Source organism: Aquarana catesbeiana, linkage group LG03, assembly GCF_042186555.1.
Source record: "Aquarana catesbeiana isolate 2022-GZ linkage group LG03, ASM4218655v1, whole genome shotgun sequence".
Lineage (NCBI taxonomy): Eukaryota > Metazoa > Chordata > Amphibia > Anura > Ranidae > Aquarana > Aquarana catesbeiana.
In genome coordinates, this window is record NC_133326.1 from 706533225 (window position 1) to 706547059 (window position 13835).

Below are 13835 nucleotides of genomic sequence, written 5' to 3' on the forward strand. Positions count from 1 at the left end.
CCAGCGTCTTCAAGTTGGATGGTTTGCACTTGTGAACAGCAATCTTTAAGTCTGACAACAGATTTTCTATTGGATTTAGGTCTGGGCTTTGACTAGGCCTTTCCAACACATTTACATGTTTCCCCTTAAACCACTCAAGTGTTGCTTTAGCAGTGTGTTTGGGGTCATTGTCCTGCTGGAAGGTGAACCTCTGCCCTAGCCTCAAATCACACACAGAGTGGTACAGGTTTTGCTCAAGAATATCCCTGTATTTAGCACCATCCATCTTTCATCCAACTCTGACCAGTTTCCCAGTCCCGAATGTTGTAAAACATCCCCACAGCATGATGCTGCCACCATCATATTTAACTGTGGGGGTGGTGTTTTTTGGGTGATGTCATGTGTTGGGTTTGCTCCAGACATAGAGTTTTCTTTGATGGCCAAAAAGTTAAATTTTAGTCTCATCAGACCAGAGCACCTTCCTGCATACATTTTGTGAGTCTCCCACATGCCTTTTCGCAAACTCAAAATGTGCCTTTTTGTTTTTTGCTGAAAGTAATGGCTTTCTGGCCACTCTGCCATAAAGCCCAACTCTATGGAGCGTACGGCTTATTGTCGTCCTATGTACAGATACTCCAGTCTCTACTGTGGAACTCTGCAGATCCTCCAGGGTTACCTTAGGTCTCTGTGCTGCCTCTCTGATTAATGCCCTCCTTGCCCGGTCCGTGAGTTTTGGTGTGCTGCCGTCTCTTGGCAGGTTTGCTGTTGTGCCATATTCTTTCCTTTTGATTATGATAGATTTGTTGGTGCTCCTAGGGATCATCAAAGATTTGGATATTTTTTTAGAACCTACTCTGACTTGTACTTCTCAATAACATTGTCCCTTACTTGTTTGGAGAGTTCCTTGGTCTTCATGGCAGTGTTTGGTTAGTGGTGCCTCTTGCTTAGGTGTTGCAGCCTCTGGGGCCTTTCAAAAAGGTATGTTTATGTCTAATGACAGACCATGTGACACATAGATTGCACACAGCTGGACATCATTTCACAAATTATGTGACTTCTGAAGGTAATTAGTTGCACCAGATCTTTTTATAGGCTTCATAACAAAGGGGTTGAATACATACGCACATGCCAATTATCATTTTTTTATTTCTGATTTCTGAAAAATAGTTTTATGTATATATTTTTCAAATTTAACTTCACCAACTTAGACTGTGTTCTGATACATCACATATAATTCAGATTTAAAAAAAAACATTGAACTAAAGGCTGTAATGTAACAAAATAGGTAAAAAGCCAAGGGGTGAATACTTTTGCAAGGCACGTTATGGAGCCTTGGCCAATCCTTAGAGGAAGGCTGGCAGGGGGCTGAGACCACTCCATAAATAGACATGGGCCATGCCAGCAGGGGGAGTTGGGTGGAAGATGGAGATACAGTGTTGAGGAGGTTGTCAGTGGCCCTCAGGGGTACCCCCTAGGCTAGGGGGGTTTCCTGCCTTGTGCCGGGGCTCAGGTGCTGGAAGGATCCTATCAAAACACACAGGAGGAGGCTTTCCTGGAGGCACATGAGCAAGAGAGAGACAGTGAGTAGAGCAACACTGTTGGGGTCTAACAAAGGGGGGAGACTGCAACATGTAGTCAGTCTCCCTGAAGACAGCGGTGTGCTTAAGTGTTCATCCCTTCCCTTAAAAATCTCCTGAGAGTTAGCCAGGTAAGCTGGTGAAGATTCATCCAAGTGGGCTGGTGAAGAGTCCGTTGGATGGACTGGTGTAGATAAGTAGCCGGGAGGGCTGGTGAAAGGTGCAGTTGCAGTCAGGTGAGTTGGCAGTGCCTGAAAAGATGGTGCTGGGATCAATGGCCACAGAGGAGAAGTTACATGCTGTTTCATTGCTTTTGTGCTACATAAAAAGGGTCTATGAAAGGCTATTGCTAAATCTGACTGGAAGCCTGTCAGATCATTCTGCCGTGATTCAGCTGGAGTAAGCAAGTGTGTGCAGGAGGAAAGTGAAGTAGACTTTATATGTGTATAAAGGAAGAATGTCCCTGAAGTTTGTTGAAGTAAAAGCGTTTGTAACCCTAAAAAAAAAAATTGATCCAGTACCTTTTAAAGCTGTGTCATTTGGCCCCCTGTATCACCTGAATTACCTAGCTGAGCCTGCCTAGCTATTCCCTTCCCCCTGTAAACTGACTTTGGTTTTATCATGGCTGCTGAGCTCTGACACTGTGGTCAGTTTACGTGCCTCCATCATCTGCAGCTCTCCTGTCTGTCCTCTCTCTCCTCTCTGCCTGTCAGCTCTGCGTCAGGGCCCGCCCACTGCCCCTCCTGTGGCTGAAATAACAGTAATAACAGTAAAAAGTACATATAATCCCCTCTGTTAGAAAACGTTCTATGCTGCGGTGTCTGTGCTTTGTAAAAAATATGCCCATTTCTACCTTATTTCAGAGCACTGCTCAGCGCTCACGTGACTCCTCGCTGTTCCCCTCCTCCCCGGTTGACGTCTCGGCTTATTTCACCTCTCCTCCCCTCCTCCTCGAATGATGTCAGTGAGGGATTCTTGGACCCTCCATTGTAGCTGTCAAATTGGGAGAGGGAGCGACAAGGAGTCACCTGAGTGCAGGGCGGTGCTGTGAAATAAGGTAGTAATGGGCATATTTTGTACAAAACACAGACACTGCCGCATAGAATGTTTTCCAGAGGGGATTGCATGTACTGTACTTTAAAGGGTGGCTTAACAACCACTTTAAGTGGATTTCACATAACTTCCCATCCCTATCCAAGTTATTAAAGGAGAAGATCAGCCTGATCTGGTTTGGCTGGACTTCTAAGGGTCACAGGAGTGCAATTTGTTTTGCACTCCTGTGACCCGTTTTTAGCAGAGAGCGGTCTGAAGTCCGCTCATTGCTGATGTCGCCAAGATCAGTGTCATCCTGACTTTGGAAGTCTGGATCCGCCAGGTGCCTGGACTGATAGCCATCTCAGTGAGCCGCTAAGACGCTGAGACAGCCATTTCCCGCCCCTCCACAGCTCAGTGCTCCAATGAGCATGGAGGAGCAGAGCAGGAGAGCTGCTGACTGTCAGGGATCTGTGAGAACCGAGCCATCAGTGGTGTTCAATCGCTCGGTTCTCAGTGCAGAGGCGCCGAGGGACAGATGCAGCATCGGACTGATGCTGCATCCACCTAGGTAAGTATGATAAGGGAAAAAAACACAAACCCATACTTCTTGTTTAACCCTCTAATAACCCTCTAATAAAGAAGCAAAACAAAGCTATGGACTGTTCCCTGATTTTGGGAGCTCATGAAAATTTGGTGTACCTGGCTGTGCAGGAGTGAGGGAATCCAGTTCATCTGCAGTCCCTACGGGGGGTGTGCTACATAATGTATCTGTGGAGAGACCATGTCAGAAAAAGAATAAGATAATAAGCCTATGTACTGTATGTATATATAAACAGTATATAGGAAAATTATCCTGTATAGGACCACTCTGAGTAGTAATTATTCATTCCCTTAGTGAATATAATTACTTATCAAACAGATTAAATCAACAAAAACACAAAGAATGCAATTCAAACAATAAATGCAAAAGGGATAACAAAGACATGGGAGTACATCCACAGGATAAACACTGTTTTTGGAGCTGAAGGTGGAACTGGCCCATGGCCAAGGCAGACATGTGGACCAAAAGGAAAGGAACCCTAGGACATGAAAATATAAAATAATAATAGGGAAGGTAAAGTGAGAAGGAAAGCTGTTAAACATAAGAAGGTGAAAAAAGTGGAGAGAAAAAGGTAATAAAAGTGAAAATAACGGGGGCAGGAGGCGGAGCCTAGCGGAGCAGACATGCATTGTTAGAGCTCCACACCGCTGAGGAGAGAAGAGAAGGACAAAGCGGAGCCTGCAGGCTCAAAAGGTATCCATTTGAACCTTTTTGCCCCAGGGAACAAACTGTGAAAGTTTGGGCAGGAAATATGGTACTGGGAGGAAACTGTGGCAGAAATAAAAATCACCTCACAAAGAGCTCACAGGCACTCACTGCAGCTGAAGCAGCTCCAGTCACCTCACAAGATACAGCATCAGGGCGCTCTCACAGACAGAAAATGTCACAGCAAGACTCTCCATTTGAGTCAGATACAGAACAAATCCTCTCACAAACTTCTCCACAAGCCTCCTCAGTATCCCCAGTAATATTATTACAATTTGAAAAGATGCTTCATAAGGCTTTAAAACAAACCTCAGACCAAATAACAAAAAGCCTAACCAAAGAAATAAGAGAGCTGGGAAACCGCAACCGCAGCCTTAGAAATAAAAATGGATGAAATTGAAATTACAACCCAAGAAAATATAACAGAATTGGAACAATTAAAAAAAGAGAATTTAATACTTCAAACTAAGCTCGAAGATTACGAAAATAGAGCCAGACGTTCAAACTTGCGCATAAGGGGAATACCTGAAACTGTGACAGACCTGCAATCTACTATTACTGCTCTATTACAAGAACTAAAGCCAGATATCCCTATTGAACGTTTAGAACTGGACAGAGTACACAGAGCCCTCACAGCCAAAAAGAAAGATGGACCCCCACGTGATATAATCACAAAATTTCATTATTACAGAACGAAAGAACAAATACTAATTGCTGCAAGAGAAAAAAAGGAACTTAATTTTCAAGGACACAATTATCAAATTTTTGCTGACCTATCCCAACTTACTATTACTAAAAGACGATCCATGAAACCCCAACTAATGGAACTGCAACGCCACAACATTATGTATCAATGGGGCTTCCCCTTTTCAGTCAGATTTAACTACCAAGGTACAATTTACAGAAGCAGATCAGCAGATGAACTACAACAAACCCTTTTAAAATTAAATCTGACAGAACCCACAAGCAGCAACACTCCCACACGCAGAAGAATGGCATCATCTTCACCTTCAGGCAGCACCCAGAAAATTTCAGAACAAAATGGGAATCATCATTCTCACAAAAGAGGCCGTTATGCCACATCATCCATGGACCAAGAAGATTCAATGGACTGACATCCTAATTCCTGATATCTCTTCATTTATTATACTAAGAGATGGTTCTCTATAAAAAAACCTATATTTATAACTGAATGTAACTGCATTCTGATAGTCACACACTGTGTGGGATCATGTTACATTCCAGTTATATTTCTTATTACTTCTGATTCATATAGCCTTAGAATATATAAGTGAAATAAGGAAATTCTTGTTCAGTTATATATTATCAGGTAATAACAATAGATTTATTACTTTTTAGGACAAATATGTTCAATAATCCAGAAGTAATGGAAGCTTTTTCTTTCTTTTTTTAAAACAAATATATTATTACCTAACTAGTTCCTAGAATTATGTTTTTGTTTATTCTAATCTGAAGCAATACAACCTCAATTTTATGAGTTAACATATCTAAACAGTTGCATATGAATAAAATATGTAATTGTTTACTCTAAAAGGGTTAAAATCCCAAAATAATTCAAACTATCTTCATCAATACCAAAGTTATTAACAGTACCTTTCTAACTGAATTATTTAGCCTAGGGCAAGACTAACCATATACAACCACCCTGGAATAAATAATTTCAACAAAAACTATATTCTGCACTCCAATTAATGAAACATCATTTTGATGTCTTTTGACATAGCACTTCTCTCCTGTAAGCGGAAGATCCGTGTAACCCCATTAGTCCTCCTCATTCTCCCAACCATATTATGTGGGAGTGTGACGAAGGCACTTATTCCCCTGAGAGAGATATTTATTCTCTTTCACGGGTAAATTGTGATTACTTGCAAAAAATAATTTATACAATGTATCATCTAATCTCATATGTTTTTTGTTTACTCTTTACTCCAGAATTCACTGGTTTCTTTTCTATCTATTCATCTCTTCAGTCCACACAGGTTGATCTGCGCAGTCAGCTCTGCATAACAAAAAGTAAGTCAAAACTATTTGATCTATTGCCATGGCACCACTGAATATACTTTCCCTGAATGTTCAGGGAATAAATGTCCCTCAAAAAAGGACCAAAGCCTTCCGTACTTTCCATAACAAGAAGGCTCACATAGTATGCCTCCAAGAAACACACTTCACCAAAGATTCTACTCCAAAATATATTTCTCCTTTTTATCAACAAATTTACACGGCTTCTGCCTGTACCAAGCAAAGGGGAACTCTAATTGCATTTCACCGATCCACACCATTCACCTTATCATCAGAAATTAAAGACCCAGAAGGTAGATACCTGATACTCATGGGTTATATAATGGATACAGCAATCACGGTGATTTCCTACTACGCTCCTAACAAACAACCTACACCATTCCTCTCACATATATTACAAGTGATTAATACACACAAAATAGGAACAGTGATAATGTGTGGGGATTCGAACCAGGTCCTCCTCCCATTTCTAGATAAATCACCTTTTACACCATCCAAAATAACCTCTAGATTACCTTTTTCTCAACTTCTTTCCAAATACAATCTGGTAGATTCATGGAGAGAAAGTAACCCAATGAAAAAGAAATTCACTTATTTCTCGCACCCTAATCAAACCTTCACCAGAATAGATCATATTTTTCTAACAATAGGAATGATACCAGAAATTATTGCATCAGATATAATTCCGATTCCGTGGTCTGACCATAATGCAGTATACACTACTATAGCCTCAGCCATACCAAAAGCGCATGACCCAACGTGGTACTTACCGGACATAATGCTCAAACACCCACTACATCAGATGGCCATTGAACAAGCTTTAAAGGAATACATATCAATTAATAATACAACAGACATCTCCCCAATAACACTGTGGGAAGCTCATAAGCGTGTCTTGCGTGGTACAATACAAAGACAAATGGCACTATTTAAACGGGAACGCAAAAATCTAGCAAAAAAACTAGAACTCAATTTTAATGCAGCCTACATATCATTTCAAGATAATCCATCTCAGAGTACAAAATCTCATCTGGAAAAATCTAGATTGGAATACGATCTATTTCTCACTGAGTCAGTTGATAAATCCCTCAAACGCTCCAAACACAATTTCTACATGAATACAAACAAACCAGGTACATATTTGGCTCGGGCATTAAATTCAACTAACAAATCTTTCAAACCAATACGTTTGAAATTATCAAAAAATGTGTACACTTGTAATCCAGTTAAAATAGTTCATAAATTTCACTCACATCTCGCAACTTTATACAAGACAAACAATGAATTTAATCCTACAGAGGCTGAATCCTTCTTCTCAAAAATAACCTTACCTGAGTTATCTCAGAATCAAAAAAGCAGTTTGGATGAGCCTATAACTATAGATGAAGTTGCTAACGCCATAAAAGACCTAAAACTTAACAAAAGACCAGGCCCAGACGGCTACTCGGCTTTATACTATAAAACATTCTCAGAAATACTCTCTCCCATTCTCACTGAAACTTTTAACAAACTTCTAGATGGACATTCTTTTCGGCAAGAAACACTAATGGCAATTGTTTGTATGATCCCAAAACCCCTTTCTGATGATACTTCCTGTGTGAATTATCGGCCTATCTCTCTGTTAAACCTCGATATTAAATTATTAGCAAAAATAATAGCAAAACGCCTCAATAGCATTATAGGAAAATTAATACATAGAGATCAAGTAGGCTTCATGCCAAATAGACAGGCAGGCGATAATATACGCAGGGCAGTGTTATTGGCACATATTGCTAAAAAACGGAAAATCCCTTTATGTTTTCTATCTCTCGATATTAAGAGGGCATTTGACACAGTATCCTGGCAATATATGCAATATTCATTACAAAAATGGGGTTTTGGACCCCACTTTTTAACATGGATCAAAGCATTATATAATAAACCCAAAGCCTATATAAAATATGCTGGATACAAATCTGAAGCCTTTAATATCGAAAGAGGTACCCGACAGGGTTGCCCATTATCTCCCTTATTATTTGCCCTTATACTCGAACCCATGGCCCAATACATCAGAACAAACCAAACTATAACTGGCATTGAAGTAGGAGGTATTACACACAAATTATATATATTTGCAGACGATATATTACTTTTTCTATCATCACCACAGGTCTCTGGTCCTAACTTAATACCAGCTCTTGATGGATTTGCAGCCCTATCCGGCCTTATGATTAATCCTAAGAAATGCCTAGTGCTTAATATTTCACTCACAAACATGGAACTGATCCCGGCTAGGGCTGCACTCCCATTCACATGGGCAGAAAAATCAATCCCATATCTTGAAATTCATTTAACAGCATCTCATTCTGACTTATTCTCAACCAATTATCCTCCTGTATTAAGACAGATCACAAATCTAATAAAACAATGGTCGCAACTTCCTTTATCCTGGATAGGGAAGATTAATGCAATCAAAATGACTATTCTACCCAAATTGCTTTATCTATTCAGAGTCCTCCCTATTCCAATTCCTTCCTATTTTTTGAGAATAGTACAAAAAAGAGCAACTTCGTTTATATGGGGCTCTTCTAAACCACGTATACCTATACACACCTAACATCTTCCCAAAAATAAAGGAGGCCTGGGATACCCTAATTTTACTAACTACTACAGAGCAGCACATTTGGCCAGTCTGTCCAAATACCATGCAAAACAGGAAATCCCATTATGGGTATTTATAGAGGCTTCAGAAAATGACCCTCTATTAATATCAAATTTATTATGGTTTGATCCTAAAGACCGCTTTAAAATTCATAATCCCATAACTAAACACTTCTTATCTCTCTGGGATAAACTAAAAACCAAATATCAGTTACAATCTCCACACAATCCTCTCCTTTCTTTTATCAGAAATCCGGCCTTTTATCCGGCATGGATCTACCCAAATTCTTTTAAAGCTTGGACAACATCAGGCATTCAGACACTAAATGACTTCATAGCATCTAAATCATTCCTTTCATTCCCATCGCTTAGAGAAAAATATGATCTACCAAACTCTGAGATATTTAGATATCTCCAGATCAAAAATTTCTATACACCATTCCTAAAGGGGGATACACCATTATCCCAATTATCCATTTTTGAATCAATCTGTACAAAAGATCCATATGCTAAAGGTACAATTTCATCACTTTATAATCAATTATATGGAGTAGCAAATCTTAATAGACCCTCTTACGTTCAGAGGTGGGAGGAGGACCTGGGACGAACTTTAGAAGACACGGACTGGTCTAACATATGGCTCACATCTAAGTCATCTTCACCCAACATCTTAGCACTGGAGACAAATTATAAAGTCCTAACTCGCTGGTACCTTGTACCCGCTAGAGTGGCAAAATATTCACCTAATACCTCAGCTCTTTGTTTTCGAGGATGCCCAGAAATAGGCACACATTTACACATATGGTGGACGTGCCCAGTAATCCAAACCTTCTGGAAGGAAGTCTTCGTGATTGCATCTAAAATATTTAAAAAAATAATACAACCAGATCCATATTTAACTTTACTTAATCTAAAACCGGAATGGTTAACACTCTCTCAATTCAAACTTATGATTCAACTAATAACGGCTGCAAAACAAACAGTGGCCAAGGCATGGAAATCTCCTACATTGGTACTAGCAGAAACAATTCACAGAATGAATAATACAATGTCCCATGCTAAGATGGTAGCCATCGATCAAAATCAAATTCCAAAATTTGAAAAACTTTGGCATCCTTGGATAAAACAACAGTTCCTGTCAAACTTCAATGACTCTGTCCTGTTGCCATGGTAACAGATTAAATGACTTACAGAGACACCCATTCTAAGGCTTCAAAGAGAACTAAAAAGAATAATAAACTGACGAGCGGGACAACCTTGTGGACCATACCTCTACCTTTCAACCCTTTTTCTTCTTTCTCTTTCCTTTTCTCCACCTTACGATTAAAGCTCATTATCAGAATTTATTTGACCTATATACACTCTACTTGTAAACAGTATGTATAGTAGGTATAAATCATTTAAATACCTACAAAAGTAACTAAGGAAATGATATATATCTTTAATTTAAGTTTACGTGAACCCAATGTTTAATATTTGAAATTTCATGATATTTACCTATATAAACCCTACTGTAAAACAATGAGCTTACTTTATAGATCCTTGTAAACTTACTTTATGTATCTTTATAACATTGTATACTCAATAAACTTCTTTTGACAAGGAAAAAGTGAAAATAACTAGATGCAGCTCAGACCAAGGGTTAAATAATTAATTAGGAGGTCCAAGCAAGAAAAAGTACACAAATCAAGTGAATGAAAAGTAAATAAAAAGGAGAATGAAGCTTAAGGAAGAAATAACAAAGTGAAGCCCAAACAAGGGAACCAGATGCAATACCTTGTAATAAGTAGGGTGGAGCACTAATCCTTGATGTCGCCATGTATTAGCCAGCTGGTCAGAGTGTAATAATCTTGTTTTTTACGGTAATAATAACGATATTTCATTAGTTCATATTGATGAGGAAAGTTCCAGGAAAGTCCGTTCAGTTCTCTTTAAAAACTCAAAAATGTATTTAATAATAAAAATAGCAAAATATTACAAGAACAATATCAAAATATAGTATGTCATTAATAATGTATAATCTTCTTAAGATGAAGATTGAATCAGATGTGTGTGTATATGTAGATGTGGCAGCAATGTCTTGTGATGTGTGTGTGTAGTTGTCCTCATGGAGAGAATGTCTGCCCTCTGTTACTAGCTTTTTACTCCTAAAACCAGACCCCACCTTCTCCTATAAAGGCTGGATTAAAGGTTTGTTTTGTCTTATAGTTCCACAGAAAACCGCAGCAAACGGTTTTCTAACTTTCAATCTAATGCCAGAAGTCATTCCATGGGGATGGGCAAGACTGCTATGTGTGAAGTTTTAAACATATACAATAGAAGTTTCCTTTAACTTCTAAATCAAATACTACATACATCAGTAGGTATATTCATTTAAAATGCAATGTTCTTATTAATATCCTAATCAAGAAATATTGTAATATAAAGAAATTATGATCTTAACTAAAACATGAACCTTTACATCTTAAAGTATGTGAATCCTTCCTTCTCACAGATGGGGGGGGGGGGGTGAGAGCTCAGCTCATTGTTAATTACAAACACATGTTTAGTTCTCCGTAGGAATGTTTATGAAGCTTATAACAGCATATACTTTCACGAGTATAAAGATCTTATATAATTTCACTTTTTCCATACATAGAAGAGATATAAATAAATAAATAAAAAAATATATATATATATATTAATTTAAACTCAATTATTCTGTATGATCTAATCCATTCATAAATATTAATATTCTAACATTTCCCTCTCAAAATGATTGATTAAACAATCTTAATCATTTTCTTATCTAAATCCATTTATACCTCAACTTTTTAAACCTTTTGCTTCATATACCATAAAACATATTTTCACCCTTATAATTTTCTTTTTCTTTTACCTATTAATCCCCTTCATTTCATAATTCATAAATATAACATTGTTAAACAATATTTTAAAATATGGATGTCACTTCAGAAATATATGTTTCATACTTTGCCTCCAAATTGTGTTTAGCATAAATCTATAATCCATACAACCTTTCAAATAATCTTTGTCAAAATTTGAACTTAAAGTATGTTTCTTAACTTCAATTCATTCATATATGTGAGATGATTTTTAAAAAAAAAATTACATATTACTATGTAAACATTAGTCCTAACTTGTCTATATGACTTTAGAAAAATGTTCTGTTATCTTAATTAGCACCAGATGTTCCTTCTAACTAGAGTGACTCTATTGTAAGGATGTTTAACCCTTTCAACTCTGAAGATACACTATATATGATTGTAAAAATTGATGTGTAAAAAATAACTCATCTTGATATGATAAACATATCACGTCACAAATTGTATATATATATATATAAAACTGCAATATATCTGATGGATACATTATTTCATCAGTAGTCAAAAATCTAAAGTCAATTGTTTTTAGAAGTTTCTCTCTTATTAGAGATCTTGAGGTTTTTCTTCTTATTCTTCTTTTTGCACTCTGTAAAGTTGAACATTAAAACAAGAACAATAATTATAACAAAAATAATCTCTTCTTATCAACTCTTCTCCCAGAACTGATATTCCTAAGCTTCAAGATTTTGTTTTCATCTGGAAGGTCTAGAAATATTCAATTTCTTTTATTTTGGTGACTTACAAGTCAAATCGTGAAACAGAATGCAGTATCATTATTGGGAATTTACTAATCCAAAAAAAATTCTCTTATTCATTTTACATACCACAACCCTAATATTTTATTATGACATGCAAGTCATATTTTAGTAATACCATTTCTAATTACCGTACCTTATTTTGCTCTTTTTCTTAAACTGACCTATACTCCTTAATCTATTATTCTGTGTATTTTAACCACTTCAGCCCCGGAAGGATTTACCCCCTTCCTGACCAGAGCACTTTTTACAATTTGGCACTGCATCGCTTTAACTGCTAATTGCGCGGTCATGCAATGCTGTACCCAAACGAAATTTGCGTCCTTTTCTTCCCACAAATAGAGCTTTCTTTTGGTGGTATTTGATCACCTCTGCCGTTTTTATTTTTTGCGCTATACACGGAAAAAGAACGAAAATTTTGAAAAAAAATGATATTTTCTACTTTTTGTTCTAAAAAAAATCCAATAAACTCAATTTTAGTCATACATTTAGGCCAAAATGTATTCGGCCATATGTCTTTGGTAAAAAAAAATGTCAATAAGCGTATATTTATTGGTTTGCGCAAAAGTTATAGCGGCTACAAACTAGGGTACATTTTCTGGAATTTACACAGCCTTTAATTTATGACTGCCTATGTCGTTTCTTGAGGTGCTAAAATGGCAGGGCAGTAGAAAACCCCCACAAATGACCCCATTTTGGAAAGTAGACACCCCAAGGAAATTGCTGAGAGGCATGTTGAGCCCATTGAATATTCATTTTTTTTGTCCCAAGTGATTGAATAATGACAAAAAAAAAAATTACAAAAAGTTGTCACTAAATGATATATTGCTCAGACAGGCCATGGGCATATGTGGAATTGCACCCCAAAATTCATTTAGCTGGTTGTTCTGAGTATGGGGATACCACATGTGTGGGACTTTTTGGGAGCCTAGCCGCGTACGGGGCCCCGAAAACCAATCACTGCCTTCAGGATTTCTAAGGGCGTAAATTTTTGATTTTACTCCTCACTACCTATCACAGTTTTGAAGGCCATAAAATGCCCAGATGGCATAACCCCCCCCCAAATGACCCCATTTTGGAAAGTAGAAACCCCAAGCTATTTGCTTTGAGGCATGTTGAGTCCATGGAATATTTTATATTTTGACACAAGTTGCGGGAAAGTGACAAATTTTTTTTTTTTATGCACAAAGTTGTCACTAAATGATATATTGCTCACACAGGCCATGGGCATATGTGGAATTGCACCCCAAAATACATTTAGCTGCTTCTCCTGAGTATGGGGATACCACATGTGTGGCACTTTTTAGGAGCCTAGCCGCGTACGGGGCCCCGAAAACCGATCACCGCCTTCAAGATTTCTAAGGGTGTAAATTTTTGATTTCATTCTTCACTGCCTATCAGTTTCGGAGGCCATGGAATGCCCAGGTGGCACAAACCCCCCCAAATGACCCCATTTTGGAAAGTAGACTCCCCAAGCTATTTGCTGAGAGGCATGGTGAGTATTTTGCAGCTCTCATTTGTTTTTGAAAATGAAGAAAGACAAGAAAACATTTTTTTTTTCTTTTTTCAATTTTCAAAACTTTGTGACAAAAAGTGAGGTCTGCAAAATACTCACTAT